The sequence below is a fragment of the Anopheles moucheti genome, unplaced genomic scaffold, assembly GCF_943734755.1.
Source record: "Anopheles moucheti unplaced genomic scaffold, idAnoMoucSN_F20_07 scaffold_92_ctg1, whole genome shotgun sequence".
NCBI classification, from domain to species: Eukaryota; Metazoa; Arthropoda; class Insecta; order Diptera; family Culicidae; genus Anopheles; species Anopheles moucheti.
The window spans coordinates 28,240-33,866 of record NW_026453635.1 but is presented as its reverse complement, the minus strand read 5'-3'; positions in this window follow the sequence as shown (position 1 = coordinate 33,866).

Genomic DNA, 5,627 nt, shown 5'->3' with positions numbered 1-5,627 from the left:
GTGTAAATTCAGGCAAAGACGTGTGGGATTTGGTGGCGATATAGAAAAAATGTTTCACCAGGTACGAATACAGAAACGAGATACACACAGCCAACGCTTCCTGTTTAGATTCAATCAAAATGAACCACCCAAAACGTACTTAATGGATGTAGCGACGTTTGGGGCATCCTGTTCTCCGTGTTCTGTCCAATATGTAATGCACCTAAATGCCGATCTGCACAAAGAATCATACCCAGAGGCTTCTGCTGCGATTAAACTAAAGACCTATATGGATGATTATTTTGATAGTTGCGATACGGTAGAAGAAGCTAACATTAGAGCCAAACAAATACAGCACATTCATAGTCAAGCAGGGTTCAATATGCGCAATTGGCTTAGTAATGAAGAAAAGGCACTCGATGGACTGAAAGGCTGCGGTGGTGATCGAAGCAAAACTATCGAAATTGACCATAAAGAACTATTCCCGAGAGTTCTTGGTCTTATTTGGGATACATCGACGGATACGATAAAGTTCTCTACCAACTGGCAGGATGATTTAAAACCATACGCGAAGGGCGAACGAAGGCCTACGAAACGCATAGTGCTACGGATAGTTATGAGTCTATTCGATCCCCTAGGCCTTTTGGCTCCAGCATTAATCCATGGTCGCATTATAATGCAAGATTTGTGGCGATCGGGTTTAGACTGGGATTCGCAACTAAGTGATTCGGAGAACCAGAAATGGCAACGTTGGTTAGGCTTGTTACCGAGTATTCAAAAGCTGAACATTCCGCGATGGTATTTCTCGGAGACCACTACAGTTGATTATGACAACATTCAACTTCACGTGTTCACGGATGCTAGTGAACTTGGATACGGTTGCGCTGCTTATCTGCGTATGGATACGGGTAAAGACGTCCATTGTAGCCTAGTGATGGCACGAAGCAAAGTGGCTCCGCTTAAGCACCTTTCCATACCGCGCCTCGAACTGGAAGCAGCTTTACTCGGGGCTAGGCTTATGCGTACCGTATGTGAGAACTTGGAGTTCCGAATCAGAAAAAAATACATCCACACAGATTCTGAAGTGGTGCTGTCCTGGATACGTTCCCCTTCAAGAGAGTTCAAACAGTTTGTAGCATGCCGAGTTGGAGAAATACTTACGTTGACTGAGTTGCAGCACTGGAGACATGTTCCGTCAAAGGAAAACCCTGCTGATTACCTTACCAAATGGTGTAATGAGACAGCCATCCATCCTAATGGCATGTGGTTACAAGGTCCAGCATTTTTATATAAACCGGAAGAAGCATGGCCAATACAGAAACCCATCCAACGAACAACCGAAGAACAGCGTATACATGTAATGGCACACTTAGCAGTCGTAGATAACCGTATCAACTTGGATGCAACGCGTTTCTCTAAGTGGAGAATTTTGATTCGAACGGTGGCCGTAATACTTCGTTTTGTGACGAACTGCAAACGAAAGGTCGCAGGGCTACACTTGTTAACGTTGAGAGCCACCAAATTGCAACAAGGCAGCATCAAGAAGACCATTCCCGCTGTGCATACTCCTTTAAGTTCCGAGGAGTACGAAAGAGCCGAAATCCTGATATGGAGATACATGCAAGAGGAGGTTTATCCGTCGGAAGTGCGTAAAATGAGAGATGACGATCGAAAAGGGAAACCGGAGGAGCCAGTAAAGCTGGAAAAGAATAGTCCTTTGCACTCACTAACACCATTTGCAGACGAACATGGTGTTCTGCGCCTAAACAGTCGAATATGTCGAGCAAGGCAAATAGAGTTCGGCGCACGGTACCCCATCATACTCCCAAAGAACCATAAGATTACACAGCTTCTCATTAACGATTACCATCACCGGTTCGGGCACGCCAATCGCGAAACGGTTGTAAACGAACTAAGACAACGGTTCTTCATAAAACATATTCGCGCGTCCGTTTCCAACGTGATGAAAGAATGCCAGCACTGTAAAATAAGAAAGTGTCAGCCTAGTATACCCCGAATGGCACCCCTTCCAGAGGCAAGACTTACCCCACACATTCGGCCATTCACCATCGTTGGTATCGACTACTTGGGTCCTCTAGAAGTCATCAATGCGAGAAGGAGAGAAAAACGGTACGTCGCAGTGATCACTTGCCTGGTGACACGAGCACTGCATCTGGAAGTGACCCACAGCCTGTCAACAGAAGCGTGCATCATGGCAATTCGACGATTCGTAAGTCGAAGAGGTCCACCGAAAGAGATCTACTCGGACAACGGAACGAATTTCATCGGAGCGAATAACGAGCTGCAGAAGCAAATTGCAGCAAATCATTACTCGAGTGCAGACACCTTTACTGACGCACATACCAGCTGGCGATTTAATCCTCCTTCAGCACCGCACATGGGTGGAGTATGGGAGCGGATGGTTAGGAGCGTGAAAGAGGCGATGAACGCTTTTAACGATGGTGGAAAGTTGAATGATGAAATATTGTTGACCGTTCTTGCCGACTCGGAAAGTCTCATCAACTCTCGTCCGTTGACTTACATGCCGCAAGTGTCTTCAGATTTCGAGGCACTGACTCCAAACCATTTCATTTTAGGGTCCTCTACCGGTAGGAAGGAACAGGTCCGCACCCTACCTCACTCTGCTGAGGCACTAAGAAGTAGTTTCCATAGGGCAGCCGAACTAACGGATCACTTCTGGGATAGATGGCTAAAGGAATATGTACCAACCCTTCACCAACGTAGCAAATGGATAGATGAGGGCCAAAAGCTGAAAGTTGGGTCACTAGTATTCGTGACGGAAGGTAGTCGTAAAGAGTGGCTAAGAGCCAAAGTAGAAGAGATTTTCCCTGGTTCCGATGGTAGAGTGAGGCAGGTGATAGTGAGGACAGCTCACGGAAAACGCTTAAAGCGACCAGTAGTGAAACTGGCTAAAATTGATGCGGAAATTGATAGAGAATAGGTTGATGGTCGTGTACTTTGCGTAGTAGTGAATCCAAAGCGCATGGATTCACGTGGAGGGGGATGTTGACACAACACATCAACAAGGAAATAGTTAGGATGACAGTTCTGGAAATCGATCGAGAACGATCGATTTTATGTTTGATCGATAATCGATGACCGTATCGAAAAACACCGCGCGTCGATGACAGGGCTCGGCAGAAGGATAGGGTCAACGGTCAGCGTTCGGCGAAACAGGATTCTAACGAATCAGGACGCGGGATTTCGAAATGCCCAAATAAGGGGCGAAGGAAAGCATGCGATAAGGGCCGATACGCGGTCGATAGCAACGCGGTCAAGTCAGTAGCGATTTAGATTCCCACGAGGACAGATTTGAAAAAAGTGTTCCAGATCTTGGATAAATAAACTGATCTTAGCTCGTCAAATCCTTCGTTTTAAATTGTACGCAAATCGCTGCCACAATGCAAAAACTATCTATTTTAACTAGATTCGTCCATTCAAAACGAACTTTGTACTTTCTAGTGGAATTCCACCAGAATTGAGTTTTCATGCAAAAACTATCTATTTTAACTAGATTCGTCCATTCAAAACGAACTTTGTACTTTCTAGTGGAATTCCACCAGAATTGAGTTTTCATGCAAAAACTATCTATTTTAACTAGATTCGTCCATCCAAAACGAACTTTGTACTATCTAGTGGAATTCCACCAGAATTGAGTTTTCATGCAAAAACTATCTATTTTAACTAGATTCGTCCATTCAAAACGAACTTTGTACTTTCTAGTGGAATTCCAACAGAATTGAGTTTTCATGCAAAAACTATCTATTTTAACTAGATTCGTCCATCCGAAACGAACTTTGTACTATCTAGTGGAATTCCACCAGAATTGAGTTTTCATGCAAAAACTATCTATTTTAACTAGATTCGTCCATTCAAAACGAACTTTGTACTTTCTAGTGGAATTCCACCAGAATTGAGTTTTCATGCAAAAACTATCTATTTTAACTAGATTCGTCCATTCAAAACGAACTTTGTACTATCTAGTGGAATTCCACCAGAATTGAGTTTTCATGCAAAAACTATCTATTTTAACTAGATTCGTCCATTCAAAACGAAGTTTGTACTATCTAGTGGAATTCCACCAGAATTGAGTTTTCATGCAAAAACTATCTATTTTAACTAGATTCGTCCATTCAAAACGAACTTTGTACTATCTAGTGGAATTCCACCAGAATTGAGTTTTCATGCAAAAACTATCTATTTTAACTAGATTCGTCCATTCAAAACGAAGTTTGTACTTTCTAGTGGAATTCTACCAGAATTGAGTTTTCATGCTAAAACTATCTATTTTAACTAGATTCGTCCATCCAAAACGAACTTTGTACTATCTAGTGGAATTCTACCAGAATTGAGTTTTCATGCACAAACTATCTATTTTAACTAGATTCGTCCATTCAAAACGAACTTTGTACTTTCTAGTGGAATTCCACCAGAATTGAGTTTTCATGCAAAAACTATCTATTTTAACTAGATTCGTCCATCCAAAACGAACTTTGTACTATCTAGTGGAATTCCACCAGAATTGAGTTTTCATGCAAAAACTATCTATTTTAACTAGATTCGTCCATTCAAAACGAACTTTGAACTTTCTAGTGGAATTCCAACAGAATTGAGTTTTCATGCAAAAACTATCTATTTTAACTAGATTCGTCCATTCAAAACGAACTTTGTACTTTCTAGTGGAATTCCACCAGAATTGAGTTTTCATGCAAAAACTATCTATTTTAACTAGATTCGTCCATTCAAAACGAACTTTGTACTTTCTAGTGGAATTCCACCAGAATTGAGTTTTCATGCAAAAACTATCTATTTTAACTAGATTCGTCCATCCAAAACGAACTTTGTACTATCTAGTGGAATTCCACCAGAATTGAGTTTTCATGCAAAAACTATCTATTTTAACTAGATTCGTCCATTCAAAACGAACTTTGTACTTTCTAGTGGAATTCCACCAGAATTGAGTTTTCATGCAAAAACTATCTATTTTAACTAGATTCGTCCATTCAAAACGAACTTTGTACTATCTAGTGGAATTCCACCAGAATTGAGTTTTCATGCAATAACTATCTATTTTAACTAGATTCGTCCATTCAAAACGAAGTTTGTACTATCTAGTGGAATTCCACCAGAATTGAGTTTTCATGCAAAAACTATCTATTTTAACTAGATTCGTCCATCCGAAACGAACTTTGTACTATCTAGTGGAATTCCACCAGAATTGAGTTTTCATGCAAAAACTATCTATTTTAACTAGATTCGTCCATCCAAAACGAACTTTGTACTATCTAGTGGAATTCCACCAGAAATGAGTTTTCATGCAAAAACTATCTATTTTAACTAGATTCGTCCATTCAAAACGAACTTTGTACTTTCTAGTGGAATTCCACCAGAATTGAGTTTTCATGCAAAAACTATCTATTTTAACTAGATTCGTCCATTCAAAACGAACTTTGTACTATCTAGTGGAATTCCACCAGAATTGAGTTTTCATGCAAAAACTATCTATTTTAACTAGATTCGTCCATTCAAAACGAACTTTGTACTATCTAGTGGAATTCCACCAGAATTGAGTTTTCATGCAAAAACTATCTATTTTAACTAGATTCGTCCATTCAAAACGAAGTTTG